Below are 15,078 nucleotides of genomic sequence, written 5' to 3'. Positions count from 1 at the left end.
GCGTGTGTGTGTGTGTGTGTGTGTGTGTGTGGGTGTGTGAGACTGAAAGGAAACATTACAGAAGAGTTCTACAGCGTCATTTGTTTTCAACGATATCTCTGTGAGCATCTCTCCTGAAGCCGAAATGTGATGCCAACTGGGTTTTAACTCCAAAGAATCTCTCTCGAATACGATACCACATCTGGATCCGTCACGGTGATAACCGGCCATGTGGCCTCGGTTGTTGCCATTGCAACACGACTGCTGAAGGCCTTGTCACATGGACCGTCTCATCTAGACGGGATGCCGTTAATGTCAAAGTGACATCAAAACACGTGTTTGTCTGCCCATCTTCCAGGCCGTTTAAAAACACATAAAACTGTTGACGTCTCAAGATCATCTTTTACCACAACAGCACATGATTGAAGTGTTTATTATTGAGGACAGTGGATGGAAAAACCACATCGGGTAAAACAACTTCAGCGAGGAAGTACTTAAGTGGAAGGAGGGGCTGTTATAAAGGGCTTGACATTAGCCCCGCTCAGACAGACAGACTGTAAAAATTGTAATTTGATTTTGATTGTGTTTATCCACGCTCCCTTTATATTTTTTCTGTAATTACCTCTCCAGTCATATCAAATCTATAAATACCAAACCCATCAGAACCTTTTCAGTCACATGAAATCCATAAAGATCAATCCCATCAGAATCTTTTCAGTCACATGATATCCATAAAGATCAAACCCATCAGAACCTTTCTAGTCATATGAAATCCATTAAGGTCCCATCAAAATCAGCTGAAACCATTAACATAATACAGTGGACAAGTTCTTTGTCCTCACTTTGCATTGATGAGGCCATGGGTTTTTGTGAAGTGTGATGGTTACAGTAGTTACATTATCAGGTAGGGGAATGTAAATAAGGCATTTTATGTTTATGTTTTCGTTGTCCTTCTCCAACAGCCTGATAATGTGTTTTCTGGATCTCTCTGACTGACTCAATGGTTAAAGGACAGACCTGGGAGAATAATTATTCCAGAGATTCTGCCCTTAAAGGCAACTACGGTTTTAATGTAGTGGGGACTTCCACGTTCTTTGGCTGACCTACCTGATTACCTGATTGGCAATTGGCTGACCTACCTGATTACCTGATTGGCAATTGGCTGACCTTATTACTCTAGATCCAATTACAATCCCGTTTCCAGAAATGTTGGGTACATTTTGGGTAAAACGTCAATAAAAACAGAATGCAGTGATGTGCAAATTATTTATACCCTATATTAAATAGAAAATAGTACAAAGGCAACATATCAAATGTTGAAAGTGAGACATTTTCTTTCTTGAAAAATGTATGCCCATTTTGAATGTGATGCCAGCAACACATTTCAAAGAAGAATAGCATCAACAAAAGACTGGAAAAGTTGTGTAATACCAAAAAACTATACCTGGTGGAATATCACATAATTAATAAGGTCAATAGGCAACAGGTCAGTAACATGATTGGGTATTAAAACATCATTCCAGAGAGGATGGGTCTGTCAGAAGTGAGACTGCACAGGCAAATAGTGCAACAATTTAAAATTGCATCATCTACGGTACATAATATCATATAAAGATTCAGAGAATCCGGAGAAATCCGGAGAAATCTTTGTATGCTAGGGACAAGGCAGAAAACCAATATTGGATGGCCGTGAGCTTCGTGCCCTCAGACGGGACTGCATTAAAAACAGACACGTTTCTGTTCCAAAAACCATTGATTATGAACACAGTATGTTACCACATCCACAAAAACAAGTTAAAACTCTATCATGCAAAGAAGAAACTATATATAAACAAGATCCAGAACCAATGCTGCCTACTCTGGGGCAGTGCTCATTTAAGTTGGACCGAGGCAAAATGGAAAACTGTACTGTAGTCTGATGAATGATATTTTTGCGAATCATGGACGCCTTGTCCTCCGGACTAAAGAGGAGAGGGACCATCAAAAGCCAGTGATGGCATGGGGGTGCATTAGTGCCCATGACATGATTACTTGCACATCTGTGAAGACACCATTAATGCTGAACAGTATATACATGTTTTGGAGCAACATATGTTACCATCCTGACAACGTCTTTTTCAGGGAAGGCCTTTCTTATTTCAGCAAGACATTTGAGGACACATTATGCAGTCCAGACATGTCACCAATTGAAAACATTTGGGGCATTATGAATTGAAAAATACGACAAAGGAAACCCCAAGCTGTTAAGCAGCTGAAATCCTATATCAAGCAAGAATGGGAAAATGGGAATATTTAACTTTCAAAACTACAGCAACTGGCCTCCTCAGTTCCCAAATGCTTACAGAGTTAAAAGAAGTGGTGCAACACAGTTGGAAACATGCCTCTGTCCCAGGTTTTTTGGCATCAAATTCAAAATGGGCATTTATTTTTCCAAAAACAAGTTTCAATATTAGATATGTTATCTTTGTACTATATGATCAATTATTTTCACATCATTGCATTCTGTTTTTATTAGCATATGCAACTTTTTTGGAAACCGCTTTGTAGATTTATCGAAATGGAACACTGCAATGAGTACTCTAATGTGCTGACCGTTCTGGAATTTTATTATGTGACAGATTCTCAGATGATTCCTGACATGCATCTAAGAAATAGGTCTTCTATACATATAATGTGTAGATAGAAATGTGCATTGCAGTTAAATAAAGAGACCTGTTTCACTGGATAGAGGAGATTTAACTATAAAGAAACTTTAAATAAACTATAAAAACTACTCATCTAAATGGACAATTCATTATTTTCTTTGGCATTTCTGCCGGACTGTGTAAACGGAGTCAGCCAAGAAGAGCGAATGTCTCTTACTGACTGACTGACAGACTACCCCTTGTTAAATAGCGTAGTGGTTATAGAAGTGGACTTGTGAACGATGGGGTCCTGAGTTCATATTTCCTCCCAGGTGAAGTGAAGTACGCATTATGAATTACTCCATATAGACAAAAACTTCACTGGCTAAAAATATAAAACCATTAGTATGTACATTATAGTAAGCCTGAAATAAAACAGTTTACGGTTATATTGCCACTGTTTCTGGTACACATCCGTGCATGCATTTTGGGTCAGGATAGATAAACAGATTTGCTGGCTTAACATACAGTAGTTACATTATAGTAAGCCTTAACTGAAACTGTATATGGTTATATTGCGACTGTTTCTGGCATGGAAAAATTCATCTTCAGTCTCGCTAGCAATTCCTCAATTCTTATGATTATTCCTAGGAAGTTAGTAGATACTAGTAAGCCTATTACTGGCTAATAAGCTGTTAAAACGGCCAGTGGCAAAAGCAATACAGTTCATTGAAACTATGGTGAAGGTAAACTTAATAAGAAACGTTAGTCAGTTGAACACAATCCTGAATGGAGTCTAGGGACTGCTAAAATGTGTTATGTCGTGGGGAAGATCTAAGAAATAGTTAGCTTTATTGATAGTTATTGTAAAAATGTCATTCACGAATGAAAGAAAAAAGTATGTTGTTTTGTCATGAAAGAAAGAAATACATCCTTATGCCATGAAATGAAATAGCTTAGGCAGACTCGCTAGCAATAGCTAAATTCTTATGACTATTCCAGTAAGTTAGTAGATACCGATAAAGCTTATTACTGGCTAATACGCTGTTAAAACTGCCAGTGGCAAACGGCATACAGTTCATAGACGCTATTTATGGATGAGGTTAACTTAGTAAGGAACGTTTGTCAGTTTAACTGTATCAGTGTCATTCACGAATGGCCAATTAACTATTAAAACGGCGAGTGGCAAAAAAGGATTTGTTCAGGATAGAGACAAGAGGCTATACTGACACCCAGCAATCGGACAGCTTTGTGGTGTAGTGGTTAACAACACATGTGGGTCTTACATGTGGGCGACCCGGGTTCAAATCTCGAGATTGCAACACTTTCTATTGTGGGCCGGCTGAACTAGACTTGCCTGGTTTCTTGTTTTCATATACAGATATGCAATGATGATTGCTGGGTAATATGTATGTTGTTGTCCAATGTCATATATTTTCAATAATGCTATATGTGTTTTACAACGTTCATTTCCATCAGTTTATTGACCTTAATTTCATTGCTTTTCTCTCCCTCAGTTGCGCTGATTCCAGTGCAGCTCAGACAAATCAGAGCTTTTATCCAATCAGATTGTTCACCTGTGCTGTCTCCAGGGGAAAATCTAGGTTCAGAATTTTACTCTGCTAATCGAATTTACATTTTTAAATGTCGTTATTCATGTATGTCATGGTGTGGTTAGCAAGGAGACCAGGCGCAGGATGAACGGTGAAACAAGGGTTTACTAAGCTGAAAAGCGCAATAACAAAGAAGGCTGAGACAGCTCAAATTGATACAAAGGAACAAGCGCATTACGCGATAAAAACAACGAACACACACGGACAACTAGCAGACAATATTCCACAAAGACTCCGACAAACACCAGGGCTGTTATAAGCTGTAGTAGTGAGGATCCGGTGTGTGTAATGATGGACAGTCTGGGTGATGTGGTCAGGAACAGGTGTGTGTAATAGTGGACAGTCTGGGTGATGTGGTCAGGAACAGGTGTGTGTAATGATGGACAGTCTGGGTGATGTGGTCAGGAACAGGTGTGTGTAATGATGGGAAGTCTGGGGTGATGTGGTCAGGAACAGGTGTGTGTAATAGTGGACAGTCTGGGTGATGTGGTCAGGAACAGGTGTGTGTAATGATGGACAGTCTGGGTGATGTGGTCAGGAACAGGTGTGTGTAATGATGGACAGTCTGGGTGATGTGGTCAGGAACAGGTGTGTGTAATGATGGGAAGTCTGGGGTGATGTGGTCAGGAACAGGTGTGTGTAATAGTGGACAGTCTGGGTGATGTGGTCAGGAACAGGTGTGTGTAATGATGGACAGTCTGGGTGATGTGGTCAGGAACAGGTGTGTGTAATGATGGACAGTCTGGGTGATGTGGTCAGGAACAGGTGTGTGTAATGATGGGAAGTCTGGGGTGATGTGGTCAGGAACAGGTGTGTGTAATAGTGGACAGTCTGGGTGATGTGGTCAGGAACAGGTGTGTGTAATGATGGACAGTCTGGGTGATGTGGTCAGGAACAGCTGTGTGGGGAGCAATGGAGTCGAGCTTCCCCGGAGGCAGGAGGGATCACAGGAGGCACCCTGCCAGTTTAGGCTACTGTAAATCATCCTTTGATCATCCTTTTACCCTGCTAATCAAATCTACAAATAAAATCCATTGAATGATGCACGGCTATATTTTTACTTAAAGAGAGGCTACATGTTCTTGAATCTATCAATTTTATTTTTACGAATAGGCTGTTGCCTATGTCTTATTTATTCTTTGAAATGTATCGTGTTTATCAAGCAGCCATGCTTCAGGCCTATATACGGCTATTCTATATAGTATGATGACGACCCAGTAGATGAACTGATGCTCTGGCTGGATGATGATGCTGCGGAGGACAATGTGTTTGCTAACAGGGATGATTCGTATGCTGATGACGCCAAACGGCGTTCGGCTCTGGCTGATACTGTTGGCCTTAAAGGCTTGGCGGTTGGAGTGTTAAACTGTATGGGTAAGGGTTAGGTGTTTATTCCACCTAGTTAAGTTAAGGATAGGGTGTGTGGCAAAGGATTCAAACGAAATGCTGAACAGTGCTGAGGCCTGGGAGGAGCCATAGTTTAGCAGTTCAAGGGAAATGCACTGGGGTTGACAAAGAGACTCTTGAGGCAGTGTGAGTGGCATAGGGACCTGGATGAACGTAACAATTTGAAGTTTATCTGGTTTGACACGTCTTGCGACCAGCCAACAATAGTGGAGTGACAAGCAGGGAAATAAAACATCACAACAGCCCTCACTGTGGATGGTCTTTCCAAGCACATTAACAGTATTTGATCTTGGATGACATTGTTCAGCTGGAATACCCTTCCCTTCCCTTCAGTCTGCCTGTTTTTATGAGTAAAAATATCATTAAAAACATCAATAAAATATTAATAACATAATAAGAGTGCTCAACGCAGAGGCTTTTTTATTGAGACATCCCCTTTATTCTGCTCTCCTCCCCTTCATATCCTCCCCCCTCCTCTCCCCATCCCACCTCACCCTTCTCCTCCCCTCTCCCCTCTCCCCCCGCTCTTCTTCCTTTCCTCTCCTTCGCTCCACTGTCCTCTCCTCTCTGCTTTGATTAGTGAAGAGGCCCATTCCTACGCCCAGTGTTGAGTGCCTGTTAATCATGCTACACACACACTCACACACACAAACATGCGCACACACAATTAAACTCCACACTCTCTGCACATATAAATGAAACAGGTATTTTCTGGTTTTTATATCTACCTAATGACAGAATAAACACCTAAAATACAGCATTTATTTGATGGTTAATATCAAATTGAATGTGTGTGCGTGTGTGTGTGTGTGTGTGTGTGTGTGTGTGTATGCGGCTCAGGGGTGTTTATTCATTAACATTAGCAAGGTCAGTCTTTGTGGACACCCCTCCCCCTTGCCTTTGACCTCGACATTCTTACGGTCTAACACATGTATTTCATGTACATTTGTGTACTGTTTTTACCAGTGCCCAAGTGCCAAAGCCAGTGCACCTTGAAGAGGTTGCGGTATCTTTTGGGATGCCCCCAGTACTGATGTGGACACTCAGACACCCGTAATCATTACCGCTAATCACCCTTCTTAAATAACGATGTTAAATGTGTGTGTGTTTGATCTCATGTTTGGCCCATCACTCAGGGGAGTCAGAAGAGACACCAGGGGACTAGGGTCTGGCCTGTTCTCGTCGCCAGGCTCCTTTGTGCGCTTCATTCTACGGTCGAATGGTTTATGTAGAAACATGCAAAATGTGCATAAGCCATAGGCACTTGAAAGTTGAACTAAGGCCATTTTATTTGGGTAGTGTTTTCATTAGAATGTTCTTTTATATATATATATATATATATATATATATATATATATATATATATATATATATATATGTATGTTTGTGTATATTATATATATAAAATATATATATAGAAATACATGAATATTATATATATATATATATAGCAAGCATGGGATTTTATTTATATTGCACAATTCGTACATTCATACAATTCAATGTGCTTTACAAAGAAAAATAATACAATACAATAGCATAAAAAGAAATACTCAAATTAAAACATCAAAACAACATCATAATAATAAGACATTGAATTAGAAAATAGAAATAGAAAAATGGGATAAAAACATATACCAGAAGATATAAAAGCTGTAAGGCTGAACAGTGTGGTTAAATTTAAGTGCTCAGTCAGAGAAGTGTTTTTAACCTGGATTAAAAAATGTATACGTTTGGGGCACTCCTAAGATCTTCTGGTAGTTTATTACAGTTGTGTGCAGCATAACTGCTAAACGCAGCTTGACAATGTTTAGTTTGGACTCTGGGCTCTATTATCTGACCCGTGTTCATGGCTCTAAGAGCCCTGCTCGGTTTAAAATCTATTCTGTAACTGACTGGAAGCCTATATATAAATATATATTTATATATATATATATATTGATAGATAGATAAATAGATATATAGATATATACACAGTATATACACAATTGTGCTCATAGGTTTACATACCATGACAGAAATAGTGAAATTGTGTCATTGATTGTGAAAATATGACTGATCATACAAAAAAATACTTTCATTTATTTAAGGATAGTGATCATATGAAGCCATTTATTATCACATAGTTGTTTGGCTTCTTTTTTACAGAAATCAGGCTAGATAATGAGCCATGGGAGCCATGGGAGCCATGGGAAAAAACTGTCAAAAGACCTGCGTAACCAGGTAATGGAACTTTATAAAGATGGAAAAATATAGAATTGTTTGAGATACAAAGAAAACCCCACAGGTCACCTCAGGAGAAATGCAGGCTGCTCTGGAAAAAGATGGCATGGTTGTTTCAAGGAGCACAATACGATTATACTTGAACAAAAATGAGCTGCGTGGTCGAGCTGCCAGAAAGAGGCCTTTTCTGCACCAAAGCCACAAAAAAGCCTGGTGACAATATGCCCGACACCTTGACAAGCCTTACTGCTTCTGGCACACTGTAATTTGGAGTGATGAGACGAAAATAGAGCTTTAATGTCACAAACCTAAGAGATATATTTGGAAGGGGTCAACAAGGCCTATAGGGAACAGAATACCATCCCACTGTGAAACATGGTGGCGGCTCACTGATGTTTTGGGGATGTGGGAGCTCTAAAGGCACGGGCAATCTTGTGAAAATTGATGGCAAGATGAATGCAGCATGTTATCAGAAAATACTGGCAGACAATTTGCACGAAAGCTGCGCTTGGGACGCTCTTGGACTTTCCAGCACGACAATGACCCTAAGCACAAGGCCAAGATGACCCTCCAGTGGTTACAGCAGAAAAAGGTGAAGGTTCTGGAGTGGCCATTACAGTCTCCTGACCTTAATAACATCAAGCCACTCTGGGGAGATCTCAAACGTGTGGTTCATGCAAGACGACCCAAGACTTTGCATGATCTGGAGGCATTTTGCCAAGACGACTGGGCAGCTATACCAGCTGCAAGAATTTGCGGGCCTCATAAACAACTATTACAAAAGACTGCACGCTGTCATACACAGTATTATGAACTAAGGGTATGCAGACTTTTGTAATACCTTCTTCAGTTCACATGAGTACAGAGAACCTGATTCTGTGTATTTACCTAAAATAACTCTACTGATTTTATTGTGGAGGACAAATAAACTGCACAACCAAGTGTTTAGCATCAGAACCGGATTGAACCCGTTTCTTGTACTGTCAAGGCGTTTAGACTTTGAATGAAAACGCGTCACAGTGTTTAGTTTACAAACCCCAGATTGGGTTTTCTTGCTCCAACCCTTTTTTCAACACATATATAAACACACATATTTTGCGGGTAAGTTTAGTTTCTAAACACTAAATGCTAGCTGGGGGGGTCATTTTCGCGGTGGAGAAGGTAAAGCCGTGTTTGCATGCCTTGCAAGTGAAACTGTAACAACTCGTCGCGGTGTAGTGTTGGAGGAACCAGGCGCAGGCAGTACTCTCGTTCGTGGGTTTTTATTAAAACAACAAACAAACCAAACACGAACGGAAAACGAAACTAACTACTGATGAAAATAAAGTGCGCGACAACGCGTCTTAACAATCAACATTCAACAGTAATTTAACAACACTCACCGGTATACTAACAGACAGCAACAATGACAAGCAACAGCAACAATGATCCACAATGTGGGGAGCAGAGGGGAAACATATATACACATACAAACGAGCTAGATTGGGACCTGGTGTGGAAGATGGGAAACATGTGACAGTCCGGGATGTGTTCGTGAGAATATGGGAACTTGTGGAAATATGGCACGGTGGCGCTGCTGCTCACCGCACCATGACAGTACCCCCCCCCCAAAGGCCCGGCCACCGGACGGGCCAAGACGAACCCCAGCCCAAGGGAGGGGGGGCGGGGCAGCACAGTACCCCCATCGGCACAAACCCGCCGAGGGGGCGGAACAGCCGCGACTAACCAGGGTGGCGGAGCCGTCGGGACAGGCCGGGGAGGCAGAACCGGCTGAAGAACAGGAGCCGGCGGAGGGTCAGAGGCAGGGAGAGCCGACGGAGGGTCGGTAGCCGGAAGAGCCGACGGAGGGTCGGTAGCCGGAAGAGCCGACGGAGGGTCGGTAGCCGGAAGAGCCGAAGGAGGGTCGGTAGCCGGAAGAGCCGAAGGAGGGTCGGTAGCCGGAAGAGCCGAAGGAGGGTCGGTAGCCGGAAGAGCCGAAGGAGGGTCGGTAGCCGGAAGAGCCGAAGGAGGGTCGGTAGCCGGAAGAGCCGAAGGAGGGTCGGTAGCCGGAAGAGCCGAAGGAGGCGCCGGGGCGGCCGGGACAGGAGAGGGCGGTGGCAGCCAAACCCCGGCAAGCTCAGGCGGTGCAGGCCACTCCTCCTCGGCCTCAGGCGGTGCAGGCCACTCCTCCTCGGCCTCAGGCGGTGCAGGCCACTCCTCCTCGGCCTCAGGCGGTGCAGGCCACTCCTCCTCGGCCTCAGGCGGTGCAGGCCACTCCTCCTCGGCCTCAGGCGGTGCAGGCCACTCCTCCTCGGCCTCAGGCGGTGCAGGCCACTCCTCCTCGGCCTCAGGCGGTGCAGGCCACTCCTCCTCGGCCTCAGGCGGTGCAGGCCACTCCTCCTCGGCCTCAGGCGGTGCAGGCCACTCCTCCTCGGCCTCAGGCGGTGCAGGCTGCTGCCACTGGCAGGAAGGAGGCGCTGGCTGCTGCTCCAATGCAGCAGGGGGCGCTGACTGCCGCTGCTGGCAGGTAGGAGGCACTGGCTGCTGCTCCAAAGCAGCAGGGGGCACTGACTGCCGCTGCTGGCAGGTAGGAGGCGCTGGCTGCTGCTCCAATGCAGCAGGGGGCGCTGACTGCCGCTGCTGGCAGGTAGGAGGCGCTGGCTGCTGCTCCAAAGCAGCAGTGGGCAATCGGCGCCGTGGCGCAGGGACAGGGGCGGCGGAAGGCCGCGGAGCAGGAAGCGGTGTGCGCCTAATTGCCAGCCTACAGCCTGGCCAGCCTGCACGGGGTCGAGGAGGCACCGGACATAGAGGGGGCGTCGTCGGGACTTCCCCCGGGCACCCACTCAGCCCCCCCCTAAAATTTTCCTGGGGGGACCTCGGACCGAGCGTTGGGCACCTCGCCCTCTTCTTCCTCCGGCCTCGCCTACGTCCTGACCCTCCTGCCTCCTGCATGTCCTGCAGGAGACCCTTCACCAGCTCCCCTTGTTCTTTGGTGAGGGGCTTGACCACTCCATACTGGTCCATGCCCCACAGCGGCACCCCGAACCCATCTTGGGGCAACCCCCAGCACTGCTCCCCAAGGGGATCCTCCTCCACTCTCTCATAGACCGCTTCATCATCGTCCGATGAGAGGGAGTCAGACCCCCAATCGCCCCTCCATGTATACACCCTCTCTGGAGGGGCTGCCTGCTGGCTCCAGTTGCGGTGGATCATTCTGTAACAACTCATCGCGGTGTAGTGTTGGAGGAACCAGGCGCAGGCAGTACTCTCGTTCGTGGGTTTTTATTAAAACAACAAACAAACCAAACACGAACGGAAAACGAAACTAACTACTGATGAAAATAAAGTGCGCGACAACGCGTCTTAACAATCAACATTCAACAGTAATTTAACAACACTCACCGGTATACTAACAGACAGCAACAATGACAAGCAACAGCAACAATGATCCACAATGTGGGGAGCAGAGGGGAAACATATATACACATACAAACGAGCTAGATTGGGACCTGGTGTGGAAGATGGGAAACATGTGACAGTCCGGGATGTGTTCGTGAGAATATGGGAACTTGTGGAAATATGGCACGGTGGCGCTGCTGCTCACCGCACCATGACAGAAACTCAGAGACAGGAACCTGTGACTGTGTTTGTTAGTGACAGAGACATGGTTGTTACACTCAGTCACTTGCTATCCTGAAGCATTCATTAAGTGTCTGCTTAAGTGTTTAAGATGAGAAGATGTATTTGGCCAGGAAGACTTGTTGTCACCATGGCATCACCAGTTAGGATCCAAATAAACACATATCTAAATGCCAAATTTTTATATTTTAACCTCTGCCGTTTTGTCACATGACCCATGGTTTTTACAGTGTAAGCCTTCCTTCACATTAGTCCTCAAGCGTGTTTTCACTTTCTTTGTTATCCCTTGAAGCATGTTATTGCATCCTAACGCAGGGCTGGTATTTAAATTCAATTCCAACTGAAATCCTTAATGGACTGTAAGCCATTATGTGCTTTGTTGATTCTTAAGTGCCAAAATAATTGCTATGGGCAGCAGTGAAAGCAGGTTGATTATAGCCTACTGTACTGCTGGCTCTGTTGAATTCATAACATCCAACTGGGCCTTCCCAGTCCATCTTTGTCCTGTGTGGCAATGAAATCCAATCTCAGTGGTGTTAACTGTGTTTCTTTAATACTTCTGTTTTTCAACATTCAGGATTGAGATATCTCATCACGGTAATCATCATCACTGTCATCATCATGATCATCTTCATTGAGGTGTCTTGGGGAAAGCAAAGAAACCGGCTGTTTTTGTCAACCATTTATCAGCTGGCTAAATCTGCTGCCTTTAGCACATTGGTATGGATTGGTACAACCCAACTAGTCAGCACCTGGCCCAGGGGTTAGAGCTCTGGACATATGACCATAAAGGTGCTGGTTTGAATCCCCTGAGTTGACAAATAAAAATATGTAAAAATGATGTCTGCTAATTGACCAAAAACATTTTAAAAGTAAACTGAACCCACTTGTTGATTTTGATAAAGCTATGCGTGTTCATTCACGACCAGTCCGGTGTGTTGGTACTTGTTTTATAATGAAACGGCTTTGGCAGATGAGCTCACGAGACGAGCAAGATCACCAGAGACTCTGAAGACTTGTTAGACTTCAGCTCAGTGAGCCAATAAACTGTTCTGACACACAGGAGACCTGGGTTTGAACCAACTCACTCACGCAACATCACTGATTTGGCAAACCACCCCGAGGTAAATGTGCCTTGTGAATGGGGGGTGTCTAACAGAATGACCAGAGGTATGCTGTGTGGATGCTGGTTCCTTGTTTTCCGGCGCCATAAATGCGTCTCCACGTTTGTCAAAAGGAGTTATTTGTAGCTATAACATGTTTGAAGTGTTCTGGTCCCTTTGGTATTTTCGGTGCTGGGCAATATGTTAGTGAAACATGTCGATGATGGTTCTCACACTTTTTTCCTTTTCCAAACTGCCCCCTTTCCCCTGATATGCTGCACTACTCTGGGCTTTTGTCTCATGCAGCTAAGTGCACTATATCAGGAATAGGGAGCAAGACAGGACGAAGCCTGTACTCCTCGTTGGTTGTTTGAAGAGGACGTTTGATGTCCTTCCCTAATCAATGCAAGCTGATCTAGAGAGAGAAAAGAACCGGGTACCTGCTGCTGCCCTGGTTCATTTCTCTCCGAGCTCAAAGCAATTTGGAAAGGCGTTTTTGAGAGGGGTTTTCACCTCTGTCGTTGTAGTTCCTCCTTCATGTTCAATGTTTCGGCACAGATACCGATATAGAAAGTGTTTGTGGATGTTTGAAGCTTGTCTGAAGCTTGTTTGTCTCTGTGTATCCTGACTGACTGACTTTAATCTCCCCCAGCCTCTCTGAACACTAAACATCTGTTTACTGGACACTCAGTGTTTTCTAATGATATCAAAGAAAAAGGGATGTTTTTGGAATTGGTTACATTTCTTTTTTGATTTTGTTATATATTTTTTTCTTTAGTTATTAATGCATTATTGGCCAGGAAAGTGGGGAAATGTGACGAGGATAAATTTTATTTTGTCTGCTAAACATGCTACAGTACCTGTGGTGGCACAGTGTTATGACTAATATATGAAGTACTCTAACTGTCAGCCTTGACTGCCAATAATGCCTCAAACTAACCAAGAGCAAACAGGCTGACATAGCCGGTGTTAGCTGTGCCTGATGTTAGCTGTGCGTAGTATTAGCTGTGCCTGTTGTTTGCTGTGCCTGGTGTTTGTTCTGCCTAGTATTAGCTGTGCCAGGTGTTAGTTAGGCCAGGTGTTAGCAGTGCCTGGTGTTAGCTGTGCCAGGTGTTAGCTGTTCCATTTGTTAGCTGTGCCTGGTGTTAGCTGTGGCTGGTTTTAGCTGTGCCAGGTGTTAGCTGTTCCAGTTGCTAGCTGTGCCTGGTGTTAGCTGTGACAGGTTTTAGCTGTGCCAGGTGTTATCTGGGCCTGGTATTAACTGTGCCTTTTTTACAGCCTGCCTTAGTAAGGACAGCAGCTTCCGCTGTTATGTGGCAACCTTCTCCGCTCAGATGTTTAATCACTACAAGGATGGGGAGCGTTCTCCTCTGTGATGACAGTGTAGGCTAAATAGAGACTGTCTGTGGCCATGATGGCACCAGTATAGGAAACAGTCATGAATGTTCTGTGGAATGTGGGCCATGCTGAGTGCTCCCCCATTTTACAAGTTATGTAAGTGGCCTCAGCTGGCTGTTGTCGGGGTGACTGTCTGTATTAGTCAGGTTGACTGAGCTAAAGAGTAACACACACTTCACCGGCCTATCACAGCGTTATGATGGACACGCCCTCGGCCAGCCAGTCACAGTGTCGCGCCGGACACGCACTCCAACAGCCACTCAGAAGCACATCGTTGGACGCAAACACTGACTCACACGCAAGCATGAACACACAGGGAAATGTACACACACACACACACACACATGCATGCGTAAAAACACTGTACGCTGTACGTCAATCTGATCCTCTCAGCCTTTTCTGTCATTATCTCTCAGCTGAGTAGACCTGGCAGAAGATAACAAAACAATCCCCCCGTGTCTGTCTGTCTGAATGTTTCTCCCACTGTCTGGCGCCAGCCTGTGTTCACATAGTTTATTTGTTCATTTATTTTCTGAGAGGTTATATGAAAGGGAGAAATGCACACAAATGAAACAGGAAACTGGAAAATAGGAAAATTGTCGCTGAATGGAAACGGCGTCTGAGAGCAGACCTGTGCCGTCCCACAACAGACATTGTTACTAGAGGAAACATGACTCATTTGCATGGCGAGAGAATAGAGGATCACCATTCAGTCCTGTGCTGATGAAATGGAATTCTGCTGATTTAAATCAGTCCTCTTAGTGAAGGGATATCTGACTGAAGAGGACATTGTGGACAATAATACCACACATTACAGCAGAATGAGTTCTTCAATTTGTTAATCCATTCTGTTAATGAATCTACACATTTGCTGTATTGAAAAGCCTCACGTTGATCATGGCATTTCTGAGATGTTGTACATTGATCGTGTCATCGCTGAGATGTTGTACGTTGATCGTGGCATCTCTGAGATGTTGTACGTTGATCGTGGCATCTCTGAGATGTTGTACGTTGATTGTGGCGCCTCAGAGATGTTGTACGTTGATCGTGGCGCCTCTGAGATGTTGTACGTTGATCGTGGCATCTCTGAGATGTTGTACGTTGATCGTGGCA

The 15,078-nt window shown here is 44.4% G+C and overlaps 1 protein-coding gene across 3 annotated transcripts in view; it reads left to right on the top strand.

Moving 5' to 3' along the window:
* macrod2 (mono-ADP ribosylhydrolase 2) overlaps window positions 1–15,078 on the top strand; it is a 659,853-nt gene that overhangs the window by 424,297 nt on the left and 220,478 nt on the right. The gene's annotated exons all lie outside the window — the stretch shown is intronic.

Source organism: Esox lucius, chromosome 6, assembly GCF_011004845.1.
Source record: "Esox lucius isolate fEsoLuc1 chromosome 6, fEsoLuc1.pri, whole genome shotgun sequence".
NCBI lineage: Eukaryota > Metazoa > Chordata > Actinopteri > Esociformes > Esocidae > Esox > Esox lucius.
This window is presented reverse-complemented; position numbering and strand designations above follow the sequence as displayed.